General features: G+C 33.1%; 1 protein-coding gene across 1 annotated transcript in view; it reads right to left on the bottom strand.

Annotated features, from left to right (window-relative positions):
• LOC132953367 (uncharacterized) overlaps positions 1 to 7,739 on the bottom strand; it is a 252,297-nt gene extending 244,558 nt beyond the window's left edge. Inside the window, exon 1 of the mRNA XM_061025852.1 lies at positions 7,419 to 7,739. The gene's annotated coding sequence lies outside the window, so the exon portion shown is untranslated. The remainder of the gene's footprint in view (positions 1 to 7,418) is intronic.
• Positions 7,740 to 14,686: the final 6,947 nt, after the last annotated feature.

Here is a 14,686-nt window from a genome sequence, read left to right as displayed (position 1 = left end):
GTCCTTTGAAATCTATAAAATAAAAAAATTAATAGTTATAAAAGTTTTGTTCTTTTTTCCTAACACACACGTGTAGTTATATTTTCGTTCTGATGTGCGCATTTTTCTACAGCGAAATTTTAAAACTATAGTGCACAAAATCACGCATAATATCTGCTAAATTTATAAGACAAAAATTGGTAACATTTCAAATATGTATGCTGATGAAACAGAGCTTTCTACTTGCAATTATTTTATCAAAAGAAACAATAATTCCAATAAATAATTAGTAAAAGATAATTGTACCTCTTAATTACATAAAACCAATAATAATTAACTAATTAAATTGATTTTTCTCTTCAACTTTTTTTTCTCATTCATATAGATTGCTTTTGTGCTATTGATATATAGCACATCATATATTTACTATTTTTTGTACCTCATTAATTATTTTACAAATTATTTTAGTCTACATATACATGTAAAACATTTATAGTTTTTACATTTTATGAGGAGAGAGAATATAATCCTATACAATCTAACCAACTTTTCATCACTTATACCGTACATGTATGAAAATCAATGATTAATGAAATTAGGTAGGTATAATAAGAGGTTTCCATTACAAAACTATATGATTTGGTTTTAAACTTTATCTTAACAATGTTCTCATTTTGAAAATCATTTTGGTGAATTAATATTTTTTAAAGTTGTAAATAGTGCTGTTATGTTCATTAAACATACTTCAATACTGATTTTAAATAAAATTACCCCCATTAAAGAAAGTATTATTCATGTTGAAGTTTTCTTAGGGATAATTTAGTCATTAAACGTAATCAATATATTCTCCAGACTCCACTCCTTTCCACAAGTGAATTATCACGAAATGCATTTCCCTGAAAAAGCGATTAACCTTTTTAGATATTGTGTAAACTTCTAGAAGTTGCGAGGATTTAGTATTAAACTACTTCAAGTTTCTTTAAAGAAATTTGGATAACACAATTTAAACAGAATTGACATTTTATATTATAGGTACATTTATACATACAGTACGAAAATATTGAAACTTTACAGTCATTTTTATTTTAATTAATTAGCACTTGATGTTTAACTTTATATTTCAATACAAAAGTTAAACATATCAATAACTCATTTAAAAAAAAAGGCGAACGTTTATATTAAGTGCTATAAATGTGTTTAAATTGTATACCAATCAAAAATAGCTTTAATATTTGTGGCGTAAACAACTTGAAAATTATTATTTTAGATTGTGAGTAATTCGTGTTATTTTTAATGTTTTCTCATAAACATTATTTTATTATACATTTTTTGGTAAAAGAGTAGATAGGTGGAGCGTTTCTTAACACAAATAATACATTGAGACTCGACGGCCTTTAAAGTTACAATTTTACGATTTCCTCAACAATTTTATATGGAAAAACCGAAAAACTAACATCAACCACCAAATAATTTTGATAAATTCTCAGAAATTGTGGTAGCCAGAAGGTAGTAGGGATAACTTGTACCCGACTTCAGTCCAGAATTGTTTTTCAAATGCGATGATTTATCCTTATTCGTGGCTTATTCTAGTTTAATATTAGAACCAGAGCTGCCCTACGCTTAAAGCATGAAGCGGGGACGAATGCCTAATAGACGGTATTAATAAATTTTGCACTGTCTAGTTTTTATTTTTATTTACATATCATACATTAAAACCTTAGATTAGATATAAAGACCTCTCTATAATATATTGTGTAAGTTTTATAATATTATGTTATAAATCCGATAGTGATATTTGTTTTATATTCACTATTACGGTTCCAAATTTAACTCAAATTTTAAGATGTAATAGCGATGTATTATTAATCATTATTATTTATTTAAGTTTACGGAGATTACCGCCTTATTGAGGCTGAATTATTACATTTTGTAACATCTTAAATATGATACTATGAATTATCACTAATTAATGAGTAATGGTAATACGTATTTAATAATAATAAAAAAAAAACAATGAACGAGTAACAGGAAATCATGTGCTCAGTGTTGCGTAGAGAATAAGATAAAAATCATTGTAGGTTATGGCATATAATATATAACATAATAATTGGTAAAATTAATAGATAACAATAAACAATGATAACATATGAGGATCGCCATAAAAACAATGATAAATTATCTCGTTCATGAAAATATATTTAAAATTGAACTTCCAGAGTCGTTTTCAATATATTTCACAGATTGTCTTCTGATTTTCATTGCGTTCAAGAAAACTATATAGAAAAAAAATATTCTTTTCACGATAACATAAAGGTATTATTACTAATCTATAAAGATGTTACAAGATACTTTTGAAAAGGTTTTACTACCTAAAAAAGTATCTGGGCAAATAAAACCTCCATTGTAACATTAACAAAATGCAAGATTCTTTCAAAATATTAAATAAATAAAAACAAAATATTATTATGAATTATATTTTAAGTTCTATAAATAATTACTATACATACACATAACGTATGGAATTAATTAAATATTTACAATTAACGAGATATTTATATTATCACACATGATATCCTAAAATAATGTTTTTTTTTTTCTAAAGATTGATATTATGAATAATTTAAAGAGTTATGATAAATACTTTCTTAAATTCAAATTGGAATTTTCGGCTATGACGTGTTGTTATCAAATAATAATTAACAGTGAATATACAGCAAAATAGCTGTAATTTTTTTTCTTATTTTTATGTGCTTTGCAATTATTAAAAATCACGTTATATTGTGATATTATATTAGATTATCATACAATACCTAAATATGAGAGGCCGAGCGAACAAAGGTGTCGGTTGCGACGCGCACCGTCGCTGGTTCAAATCTCGATCACGGGCGACACTTCTCTCCTGGCCATCCCCCGACCATGGCAGAAACCTACGGGTGTCCAATTTGAAATTCTGCCAAACTAAAACACACGTATTTACAAAAACCTACAGTACCCTCCCCTACAATTAAAAACCTATGGCCTATGTTGCCGCGGGTTAATTCATAAAAAAAAAAAAATGCCTAGGTAAATGAAATATTTTGATATTTTTAAATACAATGAAATTATGGAATAAAATAATAAAATAACATAATATTTTGTTTTATTTTATTTTACTTATTATAAACAATGAACGTCGACCAATATTATAGGTATGTAAATTGTACATTCATTTTATTGCATTCATGCGAATTTATTGTAATTAATACAACATTTATAGATGTTCAAAATGTAATTAATATATTATATTATAATGTTACAACATATTGCATATGTGCAAGTGCAATATGCATCATATTGTTATTGTAAATGTAAATCACGCCACCGCGTATTTCTGTAACAGGGTCATAAGGTCACTTATAGGTTAGGTTATAATATATAATATAAAGACGACCAAATGCACTCTTTAAGCACTGCACTATAGTATCGCTTATGTGTACGTCAAGTATGTCTTGTAAGCATAGAACTTACATTGTAAGAAGACAATTTACTTTTCATACTTAGTTATGTGTTTGAGTTATAGTGATATATAACTTATTATTATTGTAACTAATTGTGTTGTTTATTCACTTTTGTCGATCCATACTATAATCCTCATTCAACAATAGATATGGTTGTTTCTAAGAGACAAGTTTAAAACAAAAATAATTCAAGCGATCTTAATGTGTGTAATAATTTTACCTAATTTTAATATTATTAAATACCAATTAATAGCCGTATGTGTTCTGAACTCTTTGTTTTTACACTATTTGGTATGGTATTATACTAATTACTATAATTTAAAAATATTCAAGAAGTTTTCATTGATTCCAAAATATATTTTATATTTTATAAATCGTAGATATACCTACTGCTCTTTTAATTTAAAATAAGAAATAATCTGTTTTAAAATGTACAAAAATTAGTCGACAAGTAAAAGGCCTCAGATTGTGACTGGACCTTTTTTTAAAAGCACTTGGGGGCCCCTTCTGGTTACGTCACTGATGAGTGTACGATGTCATTCATGGCTGTAAGTACCTATTAGCAGTATGTGGGGACTTATCGTATAACACACTGATTGTTCACTTTTGCAGCGTTACGTAACCGATGACGGTTAGTCGTAATTTAAGTGAAAATATAATATCATTACCGTTTGAGGGCGGTTCGTCGCGGGTCCACAACAAAAAAATAATATTGTAACGTCAAATTACTTTGGAAACTATAGACAATAAAAATATAAGATTTTGATTCCGATAAAAAAATAATATTTTATTCGTAAAGAAGACATTATTATCTTTCTCGACGACTGACGAGCACTTTACATAATAATATTATATAATATACCTATAATTTATGGCACATAATACTCCTTTACCATTATTCTCATGATATATTTTTTATAAAATCAATGCATACAAATATAAAATATAGCTTTGTTTTTCTTTATTATGATTCCTATTTAATCACATAATACATTGTGTAACCTAACCTTTTGAATTCAAAAATTAACATTTACAAGAAGGGAGTAGAAAAACGAAATTATAGTACCTGGGTGGCTGGACATGGAAATTCTTAACATGTTTTAGTAAGTAGTTGGCTGGTATACAGGTAAACACAGCCTTGATAACTTATTTTTTGGATACTCTTTGAATATTATTGTACATCAGTAATTATTGTGATTGTATACGTTAACCATAGAAATTACTATGGTAACGAAATTTAATTATTTTTCAGATTCTGAGCGGAGCAAGGAAGCTAGTGGTTTTACAATGGTGTTTATTTATTTTTTTTTTAATCCTGTATACGAAATTGCTACCAGAAGGAGTGTTTTGATTTTCAACATACAGTATCTTATTTTTTAGCAAATCGGATGAAGATAGTACTTTAAAGAGGTTATTTTTCGGTTTTCTCAATAATCATTCATGCCTCGAAAAAAACCGTTGACAAATTACGAAAAACCGCTAAAAATGGAATTTTAATTTCTAACGCTTAGTATATCACCATAGAAACGAATTAAATATTATAATAATATTATAATATCAATTAAATTTACAGACTATAATAAATGATAACAATATAAAATATCCAGACTGACAAACTGTCTCCGGTCAGAATCGTTTTTCTTATACAATGATATTATATCAGACCTACTATACAGCAGAGGAACATCCACTCACCTGCTTTTTTTTTATTATAAAACGTATTAGAATATATCCAAAGATAAAAATATTTAACTTATATAATATACAGGATGATTATTTAAGCACAGCGAGTGACCCTTCTTATGCTCATATTAAACTATGATTTACATTTATCTAATTTAATTATAAATTACAATATTTGTATACCTACTTAAACATCGAGGCACTAATATTTCGCTAGGATTTTTCTCGAACTTTTTTTAACCTATATTATGTAACTTGTTATCGAACGTAATACAATAGTATATTGTTTTTAAAAGTGGATTGTAACTTTGTAACAATTTAAGACGATGAAAATACAACCTATAATAAGCGCCAACTGTCGATTAGACAAATTACGTTTATATATTATTATATGCTCATGTTTATATAACTCCCAAATTAACTCGATCGAACGCACTAACGATTGCATACGAACGAGGAAATAAGTGACATATGACGCGGTCCAACCTTATTCTCACACGGCATTCGTTGATTTATGACGCTCACAATTAATAACGTGTAAGCCTCGTCCCACTGGAATTTCATATTTTCATCATATCACTGTAATAAGGATACGAGTTCGTACCTATGGACTACGTGTGGCGATGGTAAAACGGTTTGACTCGGAATCGTTTGTCACGGCGGTGGCGTAGTGGAAGGACGGCGACGACCACGCGAGGACCGTAAGGTATTATGGTCGGACCAACAGAAATTGCCGTGGTTAACCACTCGCAACCATACGTACCAGATTCATATCGTTGACGAAGTGACCGCCGTCCACATTAATAATATGGTTTACGTTACTCGTGAGCTGTTAACCGCCATATTTTACGTCAAAATGTAAATACGGTGATCTCGCCGAACAATTCACCTGCACGGCCGCCCTGCAACGCAGTGGAGGAAATATCACGTATAGCTGGCCAAAACCAGGAAATGTTGGTATCGAATAATTCAAGTATTATCATTTATTATTACTACCATAACACACATGGTATGATTTTATTTTAATTGTGTTTTTTCATTTGAATAATGTACGTGCATAGCTGATGTTATTTATGCTGGTATTCATAAAACATCATAATGATATAAATATTTTAACACAATATATAGGTAGGTACTCGCTTCTGAGTACCTTTCAATTAATACTCGAGCAATGATTAAAATTTTAGTACACACATTTTTTCCCATAGTAATTAATATGTTGTTACATGATATATTATATTTACATACAAAATAAATTGCGTTTTACGATATTGAATTCATATAGTTTCTTCGGGCCAGTTAAAACCATTATTTCTTTCACAGCGTTCCGTAAAATTCTCAACAATTTCAACGACTGACCAACGGGAAATATTAAACTGTCTGCGGAATAATCACGTACACCACACGAATTCAAAATAAATATTTTCGGTATGAAATACGGATCAAATAAGTACCACAAGGGTACGATAAGACACAAACGTCGTTTATGGCCCTCAGTAAGCGATGCGAAGCTTAACGTACAGCTGAAGGGCAAATCATCGTTTGAAATCGATGATGTTCAGTATTTATCGAATCGGATATTGAAAATTGTTCAATATTAGAAATGCATTTTATACGGCTGTCGCTGATGACAATAATATCGATGCGTTGTTATTGTTTCATAAAATTTTTTTTTTTATCGGACAACTCTAATTACCTTTCCTCGTACACGTATAATCTTCATATTTAATAATAACTTTACAGCGATAATATTGTGGTTAGAAACTATTTATTTTTTAAATACCTACGTACATTTTTCGAAATGTTAATACCTAATAGTTTAAAATTTTTAAAAATGCGTATGGTAAAATCCAAGTCATCGGTCTATACATTTGACTTTTGATGACCATTTTTTTACTGCGTATACGCCTACAGTTCGCGCCGGGAACGGTACAATAATAGAACGTGTGCCCAAATATCTGACGCACACCGACCGATATGTGTAATAAGTGTGTATATATGTGTAGCAAGACTCAAAGGAAATGGACGGGTTCGCCGAGCAAGACCAATGAGTGCTGGTGGTGTGTGTATGTACACACCCACGAATTTTCGATATTGAGTTGCTATAATATAATAATTATTGTTTAAATAATACACATAGTATAAAACATATTATGGCCCTTTTGGTCCGACAGATGAAAATAATGATGGTTGGTCGTCTGACCCGATTAATAAAATATATTATATGAATATATTATAATAATAAATAAATCAACTCACAGTATAAATTGTGGAGCGCAGACTGGCCAGCAGCAACTCCTTACGCCTATATAATAATATATGGTTCACAATAATAACAATAATAAAAATACACTTTGACGCTTTGCGATCGAAATAAATAGGTATGACAATATTATGACGTATAATGGCGACGAAATACAAAGTATGCTATTATAACCTGGCTATTGGCGCTAGATTATAGTGATCACAGTGACACACGACGATTTTCGTGTGCCACAATTATTACAAGAATAATAAAAAGAAATGACGGCGATTCGCGCCTACGCAATAACCACAATAATAATTCCGCGTTGTCACTACGGAACGGAACTTTACGGACTGCGGACTGGGCGGCCGTGTTAAATTTGCATACCAGTGAACCGGCGGCGGCTGATAACGCACCGGGCGTAATCTACGATTATACATAATACACAACAACAAAATAGTACGAAAATAAGACATACAATAACTAATACGTGTTTGTGTGTGTGTGTGTGTGTGTGTGTGTGTGTGTGTGGGTTCCCCAAGGAATGTTCCCGGAAACAGGGAATATTCCCCAACCACTCGGGAAATTTCTTTAAAAAAAAAAAATTATTATTATTTTTATGTTATTCAGTATTTCAATTACAGTATGTTTATTTTTATTTTTTCAACAAATAAAAATGAAAGTTGAGTCGTTTATTTTGTAATCATTGTACAGATTTTAAATAAAAAATTAATTTTTAGTTACTTAATAACTTTTTTTTAAAGAATAAATATCTAAACTGACATAATATCAATAAAGAGCTGTCATTTGGATCATTTACAACCATAAGTTTAATTTAAAACTGAAACCTATGACCAATATTCAAAAACTTATTATATTCCCGGGAAATTCCTGGTGTTGGGAATATTCCCGGGAATTTGCCCATCACTAATTGCGAGTACGCGGCGCGAACACCTACGTTAGTCACAATACCGAAGGCCTGGAAAAAATGTGTTCGTACTTCGTAAATACTTAATACTTTATTTTGGTAGTTTAAATATCTCCTATTTAAATGTGTTGAGTATAGTAACATTTCCGTTACAAACACATTTTTTTTTTGATTTGTGAAGTTTTATTTAAAAATTCTACCTATGCAATAGTTTTTTATTTGCATAAGTAATTATAAATAAGTATTAAAAGTTTTTCGTCTAAATCAACGAAAACATTAGTGCAAATCTATGTAATGGACGTCAGCCAAGTTGAAAAGCGTATCGCAATGTGTAAATATCCTGCAATGTTCCTGCACTCGTCGTGGGATTGTCTTTGTAGAACATATATAACCAAACACATAGCTTTGTAATTTCTCCAGCTGCATTGTAATACATCTCGGTAAATATCCTAACGTTAATTGTTCGACCGTTGCCCCGAAAACCTACACATGTACATCATAAATAACGTGTTCATAAAATATTCGAAATTACGTAAGCACCTATACTCTGTTCGCCGAGAGAAAACGCCGCGGCCCGACGAACATCGGTTCGTTCTGCGCATCCCTTCGCGTCACCCACCCATAGCTGCCAGTGGCAGGACGTGACTGCCGACAGGAGTCACTAGCATCGGCGTCGGTCACCTATTGTCGTCGCGACGGCCAGACATCTTGGATGGGGAAATAGAGCCTTGGCGAGCGAGCAGCCGTTAGTCTGCATGCGCAGAACCGGCGTGTTCTCTCGGCGAACAGAGTATAGAGAGGTTTGCAATCCACCTGAGGTGGATTGCCTGTCTGAAAATATACTTATCGCATAATCACAAGCATGTCTCAAGAACAACGCCGGGCGGGATGGTTATAGTATAATATTATCGAACGTGTCTTGACTGATTCACTGACTAACCAATACGTAGAGTCTAAAAAATGATAGCTTGTGGCTTTCAATATTCACGGTATATTTGTACCACCATGTAAGTGTGCACTAAGAATGAATCTTTCAAAACTTGCATTTTATAAACTGGTGCTCGCACAAGTATTTTGAATTCGAGAAGATCGATCAAAATTTTTAAGTTTTGATACACCATACACCGAATATTAAATAAAGAATTAAACAAAATTTGAATCATATAGAGTTGACGCGTTTAACGGGCAACGAAGTGCACGGGATCAGCTAGTAGCTATACAAACGTTATGTTTTGGAGAGTCATATTGGTGTACTTATAACTCTCGAGTCATGACTGCAAATAAATGCTGGGTGGAGCGGGAAACGAATTATCCTAAACAAAACCACGGGGTCTATCGTACCAATAAGATTTGACCATAACGGAAGCAGAAGTAGGATAAATTTGAATACACCTGGGCACCGGCAAGAAAAAAACTGTTGGATATAATATTATATAGTATATTGATTAGTTTAATTATCTGTTTTTTTTCTTTTTTTATCAACACCCAGTCTGATATCGATGTGTCCGTTATACACTCTGACCACCAGGCCCAGCCTGTCGTTTTCTGTGGTCCCTCTCGCTAAGTGCTGCGTGATCTCCGGCCACCTAGGATTACACGTAAAAGTAATAAAAAGATTAGGCTTTCCACACTTAAAAACAATGCCCATCGCGTCATGATAACACTCTTTCATGTAACGGGGGCCTCCAGTAAATGCCGATGGCAAAATCATCATACGGCCGACGCCCACCGCGGGTACGTCAAATTGGAGCTGTTAGTTGATGTTATTCACCAGTCCCTGATACGATTCGGTGAAAAGCTCAGCCTGATACCATCTAATGTACTCTAAGTTGTACGCTTCCATTCGAACATACTGATCACACACGTACGGTTGCAACAGTAAGCCACCATTGGGTAATAAACTCATATTATCGTTGTTTTTATTATAACGTATGGCCAGACGATAGCAGGTGTACTCCCTGATGGTGTTCCGGGTGCGGACAACGTTTCGGCGGACACCCTCTTGTAGGAAGCATTGATGCCAACCAAGCTCTCCTCGAGGAAAGAATAGGGGATACGAATTCGAAGAGCGGGCTGGTAGGGTCTGTAGCTAGCTAGCACTGTTGCGGGTTGATCAGATTCCGGTCGTAGATAACCAGATCAACGTTCGTTGGCGGTTGATCGTCATCACCGACGAACACTACTGCGACCTAGCTGACCGTTTCAGGTGGTTTCTCTAGCCCACACTTCTCGCATGGTCCTGGTCCATGGTAAATTTCAGTTTTTTGTTTGATTTAATATATTACTCGAACGCCTGTGCGAATGGATGTATGGCCGTAACAGGCCACCTAAGTCTTCGAGAACACTTGGCAATAGACGAAATACAGCTGGCAGTTTCTGCGTTGAATAGGTTCGTTCCCGATCAAGTCATTACTTATCGTCCAATATCCTTGCCCAACAGTGAACACATTCGGTCCATGACCTGGCAAGCGTCGAGTGTTGAGATCGATGTAGAACGCAGCAAATGCCATAGTGTTGTTGTACCAGTGAATGTTATTCCGGTAGTGTTTGGCTTCCACCGTATCTTCAACCAACAACCTCTGTAGTAAATGAGGTGCAGTTGTCAACACACGCGGTCCTGCAACGGCCATCAAACCATTATTGCAACATGTCGAAAAATGACCTGCGTTTGTTCGCTCGCAGTGAAAGTGGCGGGCCATACAATGCTCGCAGACCGAATTCAACGCGCCTATGTTGTGTGGTTCTGGTAGAGGGTGCTGAACGCCAGCCAAACGGTCTATGAACGACGCACGTGCCTCTGCAATGACGTATAGTGGGAAAATGTCGTCTTATACCGCTTCGACTTGTGCTGGTATTTGTTCACCTCTGTTCATGAGCGACTTCCAGTTCCTCAACGTTGTCAACGTCCATCGCAACTTCCAAATTTTCCATACGATATTGTCGTTCCCAGTGAGGTCTGATTACCTATAGAATCATCTGTGGTCAGTTTAAATGTTCAAAAACAGAATAATTAACTCATAATAAGGGTTCAGTTAAATTTGAATTTAAGTTGCATTAAATCTTATTGAATTGGTACATGCTGTAACCTAAACCTTTTTTTGTTGTTTATCCATCATAAAGATATGTAGGTAAGTCATATATATTGTGACGCAGTGTTAAGGTTGGGTTTCAAATGAATGAGTTGTGATACTTGGAGATTTATGCATTATGATATTATGTAGGTACTCACCAAAGATGGCACTGCTGAATTTACTAGACGACGGCGTCGTACATCCTTTTCGTTGTAGTCAAGACCAGGGACAAAATGTCTCGAGCACAACTTAAAGTTGGGGTTTACGGGAAACCCTTGGTTCACCAAAAATTCTATCCATTAAATACGACGTACGTCAGTTGGAAATCTAAGGATGAAATTACATATTACATTGTTGTTATATGTTAGGTGAAATTGTAAAATTGTAAATACCTGTGCACCGAAACGTTATTGTACCAATCCACGTTTCCACAGATCACACATCATTTCATCCACTAGGTCATTAGCCTGTGACTGTGGTTACATTATTATTTATGGATAATTAAGTTATAAATTAAGATTACATAGTTATGGGATAAGTGGTTTTTACAGTATTATATATTTACATTATATTTGATAGTTATGTAGTTTTATCTTAATATTAAATTGTTGTGCTATGCCGATGGATTTGAAGAAGCTATGGATCAAGTGCGTGTTTGTTCTCCTAGTGCTTCTTCTATCGATGAAGGTTGGTTGAGAATGTTTCTTGCGTTGACATATAGCGAGCAGTCTTAGACTATGTGTTTGATTGAGAGCGATTCATTGCATTAGCTACAGAGAGGTTGTTCTTTATGTTTTATGATACGTATGTGCGTGAGGTTGGTATGCCCGATTTTTGTTCTGGTATTGATAATTTTGGAACGTCTAGAGGAATTAGGCTGAGTATACCATTTAGTGATTTTCTTTTTAATCGATTTTAATTTGTTTGTGATTGCTATTTCATCCCAGAATGTTTGCCACATATTGGTAGTGTATATACCTATTTATACATCTTTTTAAGTCTTGGTATGGACGAGTAGTAATGGTTGAGGATGAGGTAATTGCCTGGTTTGCCAGTATATCCTCTTTTTCATTTTCAGGGTTGCCCGTATGTGAGGGAACCTACATGAATTCGATTGCATTATGGGCCGATGTGATGATGTTGTGTACATGGTAAATTATCTCGTTAGAGGGGTTCGGTGCTTCGATGGCTAGATAGTCACTGATTATTAAAATTTTATTTGAGAATATTGATTTTCTGAATATTAAAGCTCTTTAATAGCTTGGGTTTCCGCTGGGAATATGCTGGCTTCGGGATGAAGTTCGAATAGTTTTGAAGTGTGGTTTGTGGAGAGTAAGCAAATTCTGCTCCGACACTGGTTTTAGAGGCATCAGTGTAAATATGATTAAAATCCTGAAATTCGGTTTGTAAAATGTCATTGAAGTTCGCTGTGATAATTGTGTGATAAGTGCTGTTCTTTTTGAAATGAAGAAGCTGCGTGCTTATTTTAGGGGACCATTGCCAGAAGGAAGTTGTCGTAAAAAGAAATAAGGTGTTCGAGGTTTTTTTTTGCTGCGTATTTTAAAATGTATTTGTTTCTTCGAATCTGCAGAGGCTCGCCTGCAATGGAAATAATGCTAGGAACTGGGCTAGTACGGAAAGCTCCTATGGAAAGTCTGATTCCTTCATTATGAATAGGGTCAATAGTTCGCAAGATGTTATACTTGGCTGAGTAGTAAATTAATGGACCGTAGTTGATTTTGGATAAGATGAGCGATTTGTATATGGTGAGAAGGCTATTTTTTCCGAACCCCATGTATGATGAGAATGCGTTTTGATGACTTTCATTCTATTCCTACATTCGGTTTTGAGATTTTTGAGATGAGGGACCCATGTGCATTTGCTGTCAAAGATCATCTCGAGTATGTGGATGTTTTCAGTGTATTCGATTTTAAAGTTGTTTAGGTATACATAGAGGAGTTTATCGTTTTTTTTCTGTTATTGAAAATTATGCCATGGGTTTTGGCCAAGTGAGAACTTGAGGCCTGTGGTGGAGGACCAGTGTGATAGGGCATTTAGCACGGTTTGGAGGAGTACTACAGTAGTTTTGATATTGTCTCCTCTGCAATATATGTTGCAGTCATCGGCGAATAGTGTACGTTTTATAGGAGGCTGTATGTTATTAAATATGTCATTAATAGCGAGGAGGAACAATATAACACTTATTGATGATCCTTGGGGTAGTCCGTTCTGAATGTCAAGATGTTTCGAAAGTACATTTCCTAGTTTTACCTGAAATTGTGGAGGAAGGTTAGTATATTTCCTGTAATATGACATTTCTAAAGGGAGGATAGTACATTTTTTTTCAGTTTCACCATTATTATGTTATATTAACAATATAATCTGTTTAGTATTTATAAAAAAAATAACGTGAACAAAAAATTAAAAAAACATTGTAAAACACTCGTGCAGAAAAAATATAAAAACGGTTTTGTAGGTTGTGTGTTTAATTAAATATTTAACCACCAGTATAGGCTGTATGTATGTTTGGTTAAATATTAAATAAACCCAGTCTGATATCGATGTATCCGTTATACATAATACTTTAGAAAATAATTATATGGGTTTAAAATAATTAATATTATGTTAATTGTATCAATATTTTTAAACATGACGTCTATTTTTGTCTGACTTTTAAAATAATATTCTATGAAACATGTACTTACCTAGGTATATCTAATGGTTTTTGTTTATGTAAGGATAATAGGTACGTATAGTAATATATATAATATGTATATTAATATATAGTCTGCATAGTAATATGCTTTTCATCAAAAAAATCATTTTCAGTAGAATTAGTTGAATCACACATACATAATATGTAATATCTTGTACGCGATTACATTTTTTTGTCACCATTTGTTTATCCAATATCCACTTATATATTTTATGAATATTTATCATGGAAAAGTAGCTATAACAGAAAAATGGTTTTATGAAATGTAACTTTCACTGTTTCTTAAAGTATGTACTAAAGGAAAATTATGAAAAGTATATATGAGCATAATAATATTTTTCTACGCGTGTATCTAAAATTAAATGTGAAATTTATACTACACAGCAAAATACTTTTCATATAGTACCAACATTTTTCAGCAAAAAGTAATATAAAAAACAATTTTTTTATTCTGAATTTGATAGGATATATTATTTAAGTATTATAATATATTACTTATAGTATTATAGCTTAATTTAACAATTGTACATAAGTTTCTTTTAAGGGGCCTCACTACTGCCTACAATA

The sequence above is a fragment of the Metopolophium dirhodum genome, unplaced genomic scaffold (assembly GCF_019925205.1).
Source record: "Metopolophium dirhodum isolate CAU unplaced genomic scaffold, ASM1992520v1 scaffold2, whole genome shotgun sequence".
Classification (NCBI taxonomy): Eukaryota; Metazoa; Arthropoda; class Insecta; order Hemiptera; family Aphididae; genus Metopolophium; species Metopolophium dirhodum.
This window is presented reverse-complemented; position numbering and strand designations above follow the sequence as displayed.